The sequence below is a fragment of the Oncorhynchus masou genome, chromosome 19, assembly GCF_036934945.1.
Source record: "Oncorhynchus masou masou isolate Uvic2021 chromosome 19, UVic_Omas_1.1, whole genome shotgun sequence".
In the NCBI taxonomy this organism is placed as follows: domain Eukaryota; kingdom Metazoa; phylum Chordata; class Actinopteri; order Salmoniformes; family Salmonidae; genus Oncorhynchus; species Oncorhynchus masou.
Window position 1 is genome coordinate 26760258 of NC_088230.1, and position 15925 is coordinate 26776182.

The 15925-nt window shown below is 41.7% G+C and overlaps 1 pseudogene; it reads left to right on the top strand.

The window, feature by feature from the left end:
• The first annotated feature begins 25 nt into the window (after positions 1-25).
• Positions 26-15925, top strand: part of LOC135506083 (sorting nexin-14-like) — a 21010-nt pseudogene continuing 5110 nt past the window's right edge.

Below are 15925 nucleotides of genomic sequence, written 5' to 3' on the forward strand. Positions count from 1 at the left end.
GATTAGAGACGGAAGTGACGACTGTAGGATTAAGGAAACAAGTCGATCTGTCAAGGAAATAAACAACGCTTTCTGGCATAGGAAATAACGCCAGCTCGCTACAATTAAAATGAAGACATAGTTAGCTATACTTCTATCTGAAACTGACATAAAAGTATAACATGGTTCGCTGTCTGAAGTAGAACTAGCTGCCTGGATTACTCATTTGTAAGTAGCCAGCTAGTTAATGCCGCGTGCCTCTTGATAATTTAAGTAAATTGTAGCGGGTGTGCTGTTACTTTTTGCTGGTAACTTTATTACTTCAAATAGTAGGCTATCCATGTAACTAAATTGCTAGCTACACCTTTCACGCAAGCGTGAGTAAATACAATGTTCACATCTTCAACAGATCCCATTTGTAAAATGGAATGTATTCGAGTTTATCTGGAGAGCCTAAAGCAAGGACTGCAAATTGACGTCTTGAGGGAAGTTGGACGTCAATATCCTGTCTTTTGCTTTCTTCTGGTTTTCATGCTGTCATTAACTATACTTCTTAATAGGTAGGTTTTGTGGACAAACGGTCTATTTTTGAATAAATTACAAATGTTATACCTTATGCTCATGTAATCTGAAGTAGTTAAAACGGTTATCTTGCTCAATTCAGAACTGTCGGGGGAAAAGTCAGTATAGCATCCTGTCTATACTCATTCTTTCAGAATATTTCATTTTTTTCCCAGTTGAGGTATTAGACATCTATGTGTCTGACCTGGTTATTCTAGGTATCTTCACATTCTGATGGTGTTTTGGTCCTTCCTGGCTGGAGTGATTACGTTCTATTGCTCCCTCGGTCCAGAATCACTCCTGCCCAACATCCTGTACACCATAAAGCCCAAGAACAAAGTAAGCACATTCCAAAAACCTGAAGTACAAGGGTCATGTTCACTATGCACCAAATGGAAGAATACAGATTGAAACGGAGGGACAACCTCCTGAACTAAACACTCATTGTAGTCTTCTGTTGCAAATGTTTTCCTTCATTGTGCCATAATAAATATGACTCAATAGTCAGAGGGCAATGCAGTGTTTTGTAATAGAGTTGCTTATTATGTTTCTGTAAACAGTTGATAATTTCTCATTAGTCAGTGGGATATCCAAAAGTAAGTGACAAGTGTTGTAGCTACAGGGTCTCCCTATCTATTCTTCCACCAGCAAGAGCAACAGGAGCTGTTTCCATTGGGACACAGCTGTGCAGTGTGTGGGAAAGTAAAGTGCAAACGTCACAGGTATGTCAGACCACTCAATATAAGACTAGCACAAATGGAGAACAGACCAAATGTCACATTTACATGTATGGCGAATGTATGGAAGCTTGTATTGAGCATCAATGAACAGCAGTGGCATTGATTAATTAGTAAAAGTCAAAGAAGGATTTGGCAGAGTTAATCTGCCACCTAGTGGACACTGAGTCGGTGCTTCTCTTTCACATCACTATTGAAATATGTTGTCCTTCACAGACCAACATTACTCCTAGAAAACTATCAGCCATGGTTGGACTTGAAAGTCTACTCCAAAGTGGATGCTTCCATGTCTGAGGTATTGCAATGGGTCATTTTAAATAGGATTTTCATTAGAAATCACAATTATAACAGATTGTCAATCAGTCAATGTCTTTATTGTCCAAATCAGGAAATCCATTTTGTATTATCGTTTGGCCCGTAGGTGCTCGAGTTGGTTCTGGAGAATTTTGTATATCCCTGGTACCGGTGAGTAGATTCTACCACAGTTTTGAACTGTGGAACAGTTGAACAATTTTGAACAGACTTCCCTGTTCTGTGGAAAGGGAAGTGTGAATGCATATTTCATTATGCTTTTCTTTACATGACAGGAACATCACAGATGATGAGGCATGTGTAGATGAACTGAGAATGACCTTTCGGTTCTTTGCATCTGTGTTAGTTCGACGCGCTCAGAAGGTGATGCATAACTCTCAGTCGATTCAAGTTATGTATGCCTTTTTAATTTTGTTTTTGTTTGAACCTTTTTTAACCAGGAAAAGACCATTGAGACCCAGAGTCTCTCTCTTTTTCAAGGGTCCACATATTGCTGATTATGGTTAATACATTGTTAATGTACTCCGGCTTTACACTAACTGTGAAAATGTTTCATACAGGTTGATGTCCCCTCAGTTATTTCTGGCAAAATGATGAAAGCAGCCATGAAGCACGTTGAAATAATTGCAAAGGCCAAGCAAAAAGGTTTATTTTCTGTAGATTGGTAACACAAATTGCAGTAAGTTTCTGCACTGCAAGATGTTGTTCAGTAGAGAACAAAATGTGCACTGACTGTGCAAGGCTTAATACTGTGTGTGTGTGTTTCAGTGAAGAACACTGAGGGATTGCAGCAGGCTGCTCTGGTTGAGTATGGCCCTGACTTACATTTTGCCCTGCATAGTCGCAAAGATGAGCTGCGTTATCTCAGGAAGGTGACAAAGATGCTATTTGCCTATCTCATGCCTCCCAAAGCCACTGAGTGCAGGTAGGCCAAATCAACCAGACAGTTACATCCCAAATGGCACCCTACCCCCTGTATTGTGCACTACTTTTGACCAGGGCCCATAGGGCAAAAGTAGTGTCGTATAAAGGGAAAAGGGTGCCATTTGGAACACATCCAGAGACCGTGTACCTGTTGAAGGGAAAGGAAAACATTTATTTTTGAACCAAGGCAATTGGAATCATGTGTCTTACTCTTTGTCAGATCTCTAGCTGTGCTGATGCAAGAGATCCTGGTAGGCTCTGTGTTCCTCCCCATCATGGACTTCATGGCTGATCCTGTAAGTATGATGATGTATGTGTGCTTAGTGATAGAGGGTGTAGAAGCTAAAGGCCATTCACATGACTCGTGCAAGAACAGCTTTAGGCTGAGCAAGCCTTGTTTTTCAAAGGAGCAGAATCAAGTGAATGGGCCAATTATACAAACTCAGAACTCTCTGCATTAAGATTGTATCAATGAAATGCATGAACGAGCAGAACATTTTAGAACTGGAATTTTAGCAAAGTAACTGTGGTGGTTGACACATTCCATCATACTGATGCATTCCTTCTGTTGCTTTTCAGGATACTGTGAACCACATGGTGCTAATATTCGTTGATGACACTCCAGTAAGTAAATTGCACATTTTTACCAATCTTCTAGTGGAAGCATCATGCAGTCGTGCATTTGTGATTCATTCCTTAAATTGTTTTCCCAGTCTGAGCCGGCCATGGAGCCACCATCTAGCCTGGTTCCATTCCTGCAGAAATACGCTGACCCTCGTACCAAGAAGACATCTGTAAGTACTTAGTCCTATGGGCACAGAAAGCCCTTGTTACCCACATATCCAGTCCACTGACCAATTAATTGTCTGTACAGTACCCTATCAGCCATTACAAGCACAATGAGAAAGGTAGTTAATGAACTTATACAGAATACACAAAAAAGAGAAGAGATTGATAAATTAAATATTGGTAGAGTTTTGCATGGACAAACACAGGATGTGTTCCAAATGGCCTCCTATTCCCTATATAGTGCATTACTATGGGTTCTATGGGCCCTGTTCAAAAGTAGTTGACTATAAAGGGAACAGTGTGCCATTTAGGGAGCACACACAGCTGCTGAACTCTGTCTTTACTTCTGCCATCTGGTTTCCCAGGTGCTGAAGCTGGAGCTGAAGGAGATTCGGGAGCAGCAGGACCTTCTGTTCCACTTCATGAACTTCCTAAAGCAGGAGGGAGCCGTGCACGTGCTCCAGTTCTTACTCACCGTGGGTAAGGACAAATCTCATAGAACCTCATACAAGGCTGTAAGGTCTTTCCTGCCTACTGCTCTATTGAGAGGCATTTATATAAATTCATCAAAGATCCATTTAATGTAAGTCCAGGAGGACATGTAAAATAACCATAGTCAAGCCAGTGATATTTAGAGGTACTACACAACCCCACTTATTTTCAGTTAAGTTTTTGAATTTGAAAGTTTTATAAAGCACAGATCAATCTGGTAACACTAACAGCATTCATCCACTTTTCCTTCATGGTATTACAGAGGAGTTCAATGATAAGATCCTGTGTCCAGAGCTGAGTGAAGCTGAGCTGCAGCGTCTGCATGGTGAGGTGCAGCATGTCTACGAGACCTACTGCTTGGAGGAGAGTATCGACAAGATCAGTTTTGACCGCTTCATCGTTGAGGAAATACGAAACAGTAAGCTGTGGTAGTGACTTGGTGCTCACAATTTTACCACAGTCATTTAACACAGTGTGATGTGAGATGTGCTCTTTTCTGGAAGTCCATAAACCTTTAAAAACATGTATCTTGTTTTAGTTGCAGAGGGGCCGTACGAGGGAGTGGTGAAGCTGCAGACTATGCGCTGCCTCTTTGAGGCCTACGAGCATGTCCTGTCCCTGCTGGAGAGTGTCTTCACCCCCATGTTCTGCCACAGCGATGGGGTGAGCCCCAGCCATGCACTGACACTACTCTCTGGTTGAATCCCAATGATCTCACCTACTTCCTGAAGTTTGCGCTCGTTCACTACTGCCCACACATTTTAAAACATTGTAATGGTCATGTAGGCTTCGGCTAGAGGGAGTTTCCATCTCGAAAGTTTACATACACTTAGGTTGGAGTCATTAAAACTTTTTTTTTCAAACACTCCGCAAATTTCTTGTTAACAAACTATAGTTTTGGCAAGTCGGTTAGGACATCTACTTTGTGCATGACACAAGTCATTTTTCCAACAATTGTTTAAACAAATTATTTCACTTATAATTCACTGTATCACAATTTCAGTGGGTCAGAAGTTTACATACACTAAGTTTACTGTGCCTATAAACGGCTTGGAAAATTCCAGAAAATTATCTCATGGCTTTAGCTTCTGATAGGCTAATTGACATAATTTGAGTCAATAGGAGGATATATTTCAAGTACCTGTGGATGTATATCAAGGCCTACCTTCAAACTCAGTCCCTCTTTGGTTGACATCATGAGAAAATCAAAAGAAATCAGCCAGACCACAGAAAAAAATTGTAGACCTGCGCAAGTCTGGTTCATCCTTGGGAGCAATTTCCAAACGCCTGAAGGTGTCACGTTCATCTGTACAAACAATAGTATGCAAGTAATAACACCATGGGACGACGCAACCTTCATACCGCTCAGGAAAGAGACGCGTTCTGTCTCCGAGAGATGAACGTACTTTGATGCAAAAAGTGCAACTCAATCCCAGAACAACAGCAAACGACCTTGTGAAGATGCTGGAGAAAACAGGTACAAAAGTATCTTTATCCACAGTACAATGAGTCCTATATCGACATAATCTGAAAGGCCGCTCAGCAAGGAAGAAGCCACTGCTCCAAAACCGCCATAAAAAAGCCAGAGTATGGTTTGCAACTGCATATGGGGACAAAGATCGTATTTTTTGTATAAATGTCCTCAGGTCTGATGAAACAAAAGTAGAACTGTTTGGCCCAAATGACCATCGTTATATTTGGAGGAAAAAGGTGGAGGCTTGCAAGCCGAAGAACACCATCCCAACCGTGAAGCACGGGTGTGGCAGCATCGTGTTTTGTGGGGGTGCTTTGCTGCAGGAGGGACTGGTGCACTTCTCAAAATAGATGGCACATGAGGAACGGAAATTATGTGGATATATTGAATCAACGTCTCAAGACACCAGTCAGTAAGTTAAAGCATGGTTGCAAATGGGTCTTCCCAATGGACAATAACCCCAAACATACTTTCAAAGTTGTGGAAAAATGGCTTAATGACAACGAAGTCAAGGTATTTGAATGGCCATCACAAAGCCCTGACCTCAATCATATAGAACATTTTGTGGGTAGAACTGAAAAAGCGTGTGTGAGCAAGGATGCCTACAAACCTGACTCAGTTACCCCAGCTCTGTCAGGAGGAATGGGCCAAAATTCACCCAACTTATTGTGGGAAGCTTATGGAAGGCTACCCAAAACGTTTGACCCAAGTTAAACAATTTAAAGGCAATGCTACCAAATACTAATTGAGCGTATGTAAACTTCTGACCCACTGGGAATGTGATGAAAGAAATTAAAGCTGAAATAAATAAATTCCCTCTACTATTATTCTGACATTTTACATTCTTAAAATAAAGTGGTGATCCTAACTGACCTAAGACAGGGAATTTTTACTTGGATTAAATGTCAGGAATTGTGAAAAACTGAGTTTAAATGTATTTGGCTGTATGTAAACTTCGGACTTCAACTGTACCTGCCTGTCATTTTCCTTTCTAATCCATGAAGGGAAGTGAACAAGTGCACATTTCTGGAAAAAGAGAGATTATTGGGACGCAACCTGTACTTTCTATGTGGACATAAACCACACACCCTAATCTCATCGCCTTCAATGGAATTATCCTACAACGAGCCAGAACATGATACAATGACAACGTGAACGTGTCAATATACAAAAGCAAGTTGACTAACTGATAATATTTTTCCCATTCATAACTCTATCTCTGCAGTATTTCAGATACCTGCTGATGGGGGCAGAGTCTCCAAAAAGGGACTCCAGAATGAACAGGTTTGTGCTCCTGATGGCAATGACTGTGACATTAGAAAGAGGTGTAATATTCTTCTAAGCTGAAGTGTTTAGTGTTCTTTATTTTCACTCACTCATATACACACACATTTTCTCTTTGCATCTAAATAGAGACTTTATTGGAGAGCTTTCTTCTTCTTCATAACAGACGTGTTAAGTGTAGTTTCAGCCAAGACTCCACATTAGGGTGGTGTCTTGTTAACATAGGCCTGTTTACGCCCACCTCAAACATAGGCCTGTTTACGCCCATCACAAACGATGGCACTGAAGCTATATTGTACTATTTGAAGCCTGTAGCTGTGGGCTTATGCTGTTTATCTTGCTGTTATTCCAGGAATAGTCTGAGTGTGGATGATATGAGGTGAGTATGTGTTTGGGAATGATGCAGACCAGGTTAATGTCCTGCTGCCGACTGCCATTGAGTTTCCTGCATGCCAGATATTATTAGCCCAGACTGCAGTGAATGGAACCAAAATTTGCTGTAGAAAAAGCATTGTGGGGCAATAAGCACTTTTCTTCAGTAGGCTTTTGCAAGCTAGCGTTTGTGTTGTTTTTTTAAGACTTGCTCTTTACCTTGTATTGCTGTAACTGAACAAGAGTTGGGGTTATATGTAATTGTTTTTATTCAGTTGAATAATTGTTGAACATTCAAGGTAGCAGGTGCTTTGAATAGTATTTTAATTTCTAGTTTTGGCGTTGAACTCGAGCCACAGAATGGAGGAAGAGGAGAAATATGGGGTTTCCCATGGCCCCATAACTAATCTCCTCTCATACTGTTTCTCTAATGGTCTATCCATGTCTTGTGTGAGCGCCCATAGTTCTCTTGTGTATAATGGATGCCAGATCTCCTTGTCGGGACAGCGTTGGAGGGCCTCAATTTCACCTCTTCAAGCTTCCCTTCTTGTCCCTAATATTTGGTCTGCACTAAGCTGCCCATCCAACATTCAAACCACCTTTACTGACATATGGCTAGATGTGAGCCTCAGTCTGTAAGCATGGACTCCTGTACACAACTACAAACTACCTCTCATTGCTTGAGTGCATCTGTTCTCATCTGTCTGCTTGGCATTAGTAGAATGTGCAACGTTTCATAATGTGTGCTCTCTTTGTGTGTTCATGTTTGGATTTGGACCTCAGCATGGCATTTTGACTTTGGACTTATAGTTTCAACATCTTTGCAGCATTTTGAATTATTTTGAACTGCATAGCACCATTTGAGGCATCATCGCTGCATTAACAGCAGATGTTTGGATAAGTGGCATCAACTGTTGACAGCAACAACACATGCAGTTTCACACAGCTGCCTGTCTGGCATTCAATTTCCTAGTGTGTGTTGACTTCTGTGTTCGTGTGTGCCTGTGAAGGAACGTCTCAAAACGAGGGGAGACGTTTGGGATCAGCCGGATCGGCAGCAAAATCAAAGGCGTCTTCAAGAGCACCACCATGGAGGGGCGATGCTGCCGTACTCCATGGTCGACGCTGAAGATGAAGCGGTGAGACCCCCCCCCCCAAAACGAACACTGACACCGAAACTATGATCACATCCCCATCCTCCACCATGCATATGACTGGGGGATTTCTATTCCTGCATATTGTAACCACAGGCTGGGTTTCCATAGTGATTTTGATTGAATTGTCAGTTACTTTAGTAGTAAGTGCAGTTTAAAAAAAAATACACTCCGGGGATATCACTTTAAAGTATCACACAACAATTATTTCCAATTCCAATATCGTTCTTGAATTTTCACACACTAACACATCATTGAACATGCCATACAAATAAAGGAATTTTAATTAATTATATGAAGTGCCTTTTTGACATCCCATGTTGTGTTGCAGGTTGAAGAAGCGACTATGGTGATGGAGGATGACTCCCCTGTGGAGGCAGCTAGTACTCCAGGAGTCCTGAGGAACTTGTCAGCCTGGAGCATCACCATCCCCTACATTGACTTTTACGATGACGAGGTGAAGAAGGAGAGGGTACCCGTGTTCTGCATCGACGTGGAACGCAATGACATGAAGGAAGGTGAGGGCACGGCTCGAGCTGTTTATGTTAAAGTCCCAAATGCCACCCTATTCCCTACACAGTACACTACTTTTGATCAGAGGGCCCTGGTCAAAAGTAGTGTACTTTGTACGGAATAGGGTGCCATTTAAGATGCACTATATATGTGTTCTATGAATTATGTGTGTGGGAATTGGGGGAAATATAAAACTGCAGTATTGATGTTGGTTTTCAATTGTGTTGATTCTTGAGTGATTTTTTTTTCTGTTTCAGTGGGACATGAAACAGAGGCCTGGTCCATCTTCAGACGATACATGGAATTCTACGTTCTAGAAAATAAACTCACAGAGTTCCACGGTAAGACGACATTGTGTACTTTCTCACACATTTCTTCAGAGGAAGTATACATGTTTGGCTTTGTCATCTCTGAAGTCCTGTGGTTAGTAGATGTGAGCTTCCGTTACCTTTTTTCACATTTGATATGCGTCACTGGTAGTTTTTAACTAGTTTTTTTTTGTTGCACAGGCTCATTTGCAGATGCACAGCTCCCTTCGAAAAGAATTATAGGACCAAAGAACTATGAGTTCCTATCATCAAAGAGGGAAGAATTTGAGGAGTATTTGCAGGTATTCCTACAAAACATTATGAACGGCTCTTTCCATGATATAGACTGACCACTATAACTACTATAATATATGTATGTGTTGTAAACAGAGACTGCTGCAGCACCCAGAGTTGAGTAACAGTCAGCTGTTGGCAGACTTCCTGTCACCTCACAGCATGGAGACTCAGTTCATGGACAAGATGATGCCTGATGTAAACCTGGGTATGGCGCATCAAATAACACTTATGTATAACACAAGGAGCACTAAAAAGTCCTAGGTTGTATGTATCCCAAATGGCACCCTATTTCCCATATAGTGCACTACTTTTGACCAGAGCATAATAGATATGCAATGTGTAGGGAATAGGGTGCCAATTGGGATGCAATCCTTAAAAACCCACACATTAATACAAGGAGGACTAAAGATGCCATAGAGAAATATAGGAGAAATTCATTGTTGATTAGCTATGTAGCATCATGTGTAGCTGTGTTGACAAATTGATTTTATTCTTTCTCAGGTAAAATATTCAGGTCTGTTCCTGGAAAAATTATAAAAGAGGTAAGAGGCATTTGTCCAGTGGGATTTTAATAGTAGAATATCTCTTGGGATATACTGTAGTTACTCTTAAATAAAGAATATATGATCAGACAATGGTGTTGCAGACCTCCCAGCTCAGTGGTGTGATATTAATCATGATGTTGTGTCTGTTTTTCCTCTGCCTGCCAGAAAGGACAGAACCTAGAGCCTTTCATCCAGTCCTTCTTCAACTCTTGTGAATCTCCCAAAGTCAAACCCAGCAGGCCTGAGCTGACCACACTCAGCTCTACTGCTGAGTACAACAAGGTCAGCTACGGTTGCGAAATTCCCCCAAATTCCCTGGTTTTACCTAATTTAAAATCTCTGTGCAAAACTTCCCATCTGTCCTATACATACTTCACAGTGGAAACACTATGTATACCCCTCCCATCCAGCTTAGCTATATGTAGGGATATATCCTGCCTGAGTGGACAGCCTTAATCACTGATTATCTCCTTACCCCTGCTCTCTGCCAGGATGTTCTCACTTTATTTGACCTTTTATTTTAACTAGGTAACAAATTCTTATTTTCAATGACTGCCTAGGAACAGTGGGTTAACTGCCTGTTCAGGGGCAGAACGACAGATTTGTACCTTGCCAGCTCGGGGGTTTGAACTTGCAACCTTCCGGTTACTAGTCCAACGCTCTAACCACTAGGCTACCTGAAGTTGGAAGTTTACATACACCTCAGCCAAATACATTTAAACTCAGTTTTTCACAATTCCTGACATTTAATCCTTGTAAGAATCCCTGTCTTAGGTCAGTTAGGACCACCACTTTATTTTAAGAATGTGAAATGTCGGAATAATAGTAGTGATTTATTTCAGCTTTAATTTTTTTCATCACATTCCCAGTGGGTCAGAAATTTACATACACTCAATTAGTATTTGGTAGCATTGCCTTTAAATTGTTTAACTTGGGTCAAACGTTTTGGGTAGCCTTCCACAAGCTTCCCACAATAAGTTGGGTGAATTTTGACCCATTCCTTCTGACAGAGCTGGTGTAACTGAGTCAGGTTTGTAGGCCTCCTTGCTCGCACATGCTTTTTCAGTTCTGCCCACAAATCTTCTATAGGATTGAGGTCAGGGCTTTGTGATGGCCACTCAAATACCATGACTTCGTTGTCCTTAAGCCATTTTGCCACAACTTTGGAAGTATGCTTGGGGTCATTGTCCATTTGGAAGACCCATTTGCGACCAAGTTTTAATTTACTGACTGATGTCTTGAGATGTTGATTCAATATATCCACATAATTTCCGTTCCTCATGATGCCATCTATTTTGTGAAGTGCACCAGTCCCTCCTGTAGCAAAGCACCCCCACAACATGATGCTGCCACCCCCGTTCTTCATGGTTGGGATGGTGTTCTTCAGCTTGCAAGCCTCCCCCTTTTCCTCCAAACATAACAATGGTCATTATGGCCAAACAGTTCTATTTTTGTTTCATCAGACCAGAGGACATTTCTCCAAAAAGTATGATCTTTGTCCCCATGTGCAGTTGCAAACTGTAGTCTGGCTTTTTTATGGTGGTTATAGAGCAGTGGCTTCTTCCTTGCTGAGCGGCCTTTCAGGTTATGTCGATATAGGACTCATTTTACTGTGGATATAGATACTTTTGTACCTATTTCCTCCAGCATCTTCACAAGGTCATTTGCTGTTGTTCTGGGAATGATTTGCACTTTTCACACCGAAGTACGTTCATCTCTAGGAGACAGAATACGTCTCCTTCCTGAGCAGTATGACGACTGCGTGGTGTCGTGGTCCCATGGTGTTTATACTTGCGTACTATTGTTTGTACAGATGAACGTGGTACCTTCAGGCATTTGTTAACTGCTCCCAAGGACGAACCAGACTTGTGGAGGTCTACAATTTATTTTCTAAGGTCTTGGCTGATTTCTTTAGATTTTTCTATGATGTCAAGCAAAGTTCGAAGATAGGCCTTGAAATACATCCACAGGTACACCTTCAGTTGACTCAAATGATGTCAATTAGCCTACCAGAAGCTTCTAAAGCCATGCCTTCATTTTCTGCAATTTTCCAAGCTGTTTAAAGGCACAGTCAACTTAGTGTATGTAAACTTCTGACCCACTGAATTTGTGATACAGTGAATTATACATGAAATAATCTCTGTTAAACAATTGTTGTAAAAATGACTTGTGTCATGCACAAAGTAGATGTCCTAACCGACTTGCCAAAACTATAGTTTGTTAACAAGACATTTTTGGAGTGGTTGAAAAACAAGTTTTAATGACTCTAACCTAAGTGTATGTAAACTTCCGACTTCAAATGTATGTCAGAACGATAAATCTTTACACACTCCTTCCCAAAAACATAAACCATGACTGTTCCGGTCATTCCAGGGTTTATCACTTTTGGAAGAAGAACATTTTCCACTGAAACTATGCATATAAAAAACAGACTTTTGATATGTACAGTCGTGGCCAAAAGTTGAGAATGACACACAAATATTAATTTTCAAAGTTTGCTGCCTCAGTTTGTATGATGGCAATTTGCATATATTCCAGAATGTTATGAAGAGTGATAAGATGAAGTCCCTCTTTGCCATGCAAATGAACTGAATCCCCCCAAAAACATTTCCACTGCATTTCAGCCCTGCCACAAAAGGACCAGCTGACATCATGTCAGTGATTCTCTCGTTAACACAGGTGTGAGTGTTGATGAGGACAAGGCTGGAGATCACTCTGTCATGCTGATTGAGTTTGAATAACAGACTGGAAGCTTCAAAAGGAGGATGGTGTTTGGAATCATTTTTCTTCCTCTGTCAAACATGGTTACCTGCAAGGAAACACATGCCGTCATCATTGCTTTGCACAAAAAGGGCTTCACAGGCAAGGATATTGCCGCCAGTAAGATTGCACCTAAATCGACCATTTATCGGATCATCAAGAACTTCAACGAGAGCGGTTCAATTATTGTGAAGAAGGCTTCAGGGCGCCCAAGAAAGTCCAGCAAGCGCCAAGACTGATTCCGCTGCGGGATCGGGGCACCACCAGTACAGAGCTTGCTCAGGAATGTCAGCAGGCAGGTGTGAGTGCATCTGCATGCACAGTGAGGTGAAGACTTTTGGAGGATGGCCTGGTGTCAAGAAGGGCAGCAAAGAAGCCACTTTTCTCCAGGAAAAACATCAGGGACAGACTGATATTCTGCAAAAGGTACAGGGATTTGACTGCTGAAGACTGGGGTAAAGTCATTTTCTCTGATGAATCCTCTTGCTGATTGTTTGGGGCATCCGGAAAAAAGCTTGTCCAGAGAAGACAAGGTGAGCGCTACCATCAGTCCTGTGTCATGCCAACAGTAAAGCATCCTGAGACCATTCATGTGTGGGGTTGCTTCTCAGCCAAGGGAGTGGGCTCACTCACAATTTTGCATAAGAACACAGCCATGAATAAAGAATGGTACCAACACATTCTCCAAGCTCAACTTCTCCCAACCATCCAGGAACAGTTTGGTGATGAACAATGCCTTTTCCAGCATGATGGAGCACCTTGCCATAAGGCAAAAGTGATAACTAAGTGGCTCTGGGAACAAAACATAGATATTTTGGGTCCATTGCCAAGAAACTCCCAATCCCCCAAAAATGTAAAAGTGGTGCGTGCATATGTATTCACCCCTTTGCTATGAAGCCCCTAAATAAGATCTGGTGCAACCAATTACATTCAGAAGTCACATGGTTAGTTAAGGTCCACCTGTGTGCAATCTAAGTGTCACATGATCTCAGTATACATACATCTGTTCTGAAAGTCCCCAGAGTCTACAACACCACTAAGCAAGAGGCACCACCAAGCAAGCAGCACTAGGATGACCAAGGAGCTCTCCAAACAGGTCAGGGACAAAGTTGTGGAGAAGTACAGATCAGGGTTGGGTTATAAAACAATATCAAACTTTGAACATCCCACAGAACACAATTAAATCTATTGTAAAAATAAAAAAAATGGAAAGAATATGGCACCACAACAACAAACTTGCAAAGAGAGGGCCGCCCACCAAAACTCAGACCAGGCAAGGAGGTCATCAATCAGAGAGACAACAAAGAGACCAAAGATAACCCTGAAGAAGCTGCAAAGCTCCACAGCGGAGATTGGAGTATCTGTCCACAGGACCAGTTTATGCTGTACACTCCACAGAGCTGGGCTTTACGGAAGAGTGGCCAGAAAAAAAGGCATTGCTTATTTTTTTCTTTAAGCAAACACATTTGGTGTTTGCCAAAAGACATGTGGGAGACTCCCCAAATATATGGAAGAAGGTACTCTGATCAGATGAGACTAAAATTTAGATTTTTGGCTATCAAGGAAAACGCTATGTCTGGTGCAAACCCAACACCTTATCACCCCGAGAATATCATCCCCACAGTGAAGCACGGTGGTGGCAGCATCATGCTGCGGGGGTGTTTTTCATCAGCAGGGACTGGGAAACTGGTCAGAATTGAAGGAATGATGGATGGTGCTAAATACAGGGGAATTCTTGAGGGAAACTTGTTTCGGTCTTCCAGAGATTTGAGACTGTGATGGAGGTTCGCCTTCCAGCAGGACAATGACTCAACACTTGAGTGGCCTATGGGTAAACATTTAAATGTCTTGTAATGGCCTAGTCAAAGGCCAGACCTCAATCCAATTGAGAATCAGATTGCTGTACATTCCCATCCAACTTGAAGGCGCTGGAGCAGTTTTGCCTTGAGGAATGGGCAAAAATCCCAGTGGCTAGATGTTCCAAGCTTAGAGTCAAATACCCCAAGAGACTTGCAGCAGTAATTGCTGCAAAAGGTGGCTCTACAAAGTATTGATTTTGGGGGGGTGAATAGTTATGCACGCTTAAGTTTGTTTTTTTGTCTCGTTTGTATCACAATAAAAACATATTTTGCTTCTACAAAGTGGTAGGTATGTTGTGTAAATCAAATGAGACAAACCCCTAACAAATCAATTTTAATACCAGGTTGTAAGGCAACAAAATAGGAAAAGTGCCAAGGGGATGAATACTTTTGCAAGCCACTAATTAAAGACGTTAGAAGATGGCTTGACTGACTGCCCTATAGCTTAGAACTGCCTTGACAGTTGTATTTTTCATTCTGTCAATAAAATAGTGTCCCTGTTCTCCCTAGCTCTACAATGACCTCTACAAAAACAATGCTAATCTGTTTGAGACCCTGGAGAGACATAACCGGAACTACTTTATGGAGATGATCTCGGTAGAAGGGATGTATGACTACATGATGTTTATGGGTAAGTGACCAGGCACAAGTAGTAGTTCCCTTTCATAGAGAAGAACTGAACTATGTGGCACGTTCCTCAGCACTCAAACAGAAGGGAGAACAAACAATGAGTCACTGACAACAACCAAAACAAGTGGGGTTTTAGGAGGGGTTCTGAAAGACACTCATGGGGGTGTCCACAGAAAGTTGACTAGCAACAACAACTGGAACCTAAGTGACCCACCATGAGCGCCCACTAAATTTGCCTAAGAAAAAGCTAACAAAAGAAAAACCCACACCAAACTAATGGCTTGAAACAAAGTCAGATAAAGGATTGTTTGTCTAAAAATCTAAATAGAGAGCGTCAACTAAAGGTGTTAACCCTCCGCATCTATCAAGACAACTGGAGCTTTGGGCCAGCCACTCTTAAATAGCACTTGGGCCAGCACAGGTGAAACACCTTCCCACTAACAAGATGGAAACCAACACAGGTGTAACACATACTGACTAACGAGGTGACAACAATTGGTGCGCCCTACGTGATAACGAGCTGAAGACCAACCTCAAAACATAAATGGAAAAGCCAAAGCTTCTAACATATGACTAACTGTTATAGGATTCAGCCAATATACTTTTTATTTTTACATTTTAGTCATTTAGCATAGTGTTTCCCAACTCTAGTCCTCCAATACCCCCAACAGCACACATGTTTGTTGTAGCCTCGGACAAACTCACCTGATTCAACCTGTCAACTAATCCTCAAGCCCCCAATGAGCTGAATCAGGTGTTTGTCCAGGGCTACAACAAAAAGGTGTTCTGTTGGGGGTACTGGAGTTGGGAAACACTGATTTAGCAGACTCTTATCCAGAGTGACTTGCTCAAGGGCACATGGACATATTTTTCAACTAGTCGGCTCGGGGATTCGAACCAGTGACCTTTTGGTCCAACGCTCATCTTGTGCAAGT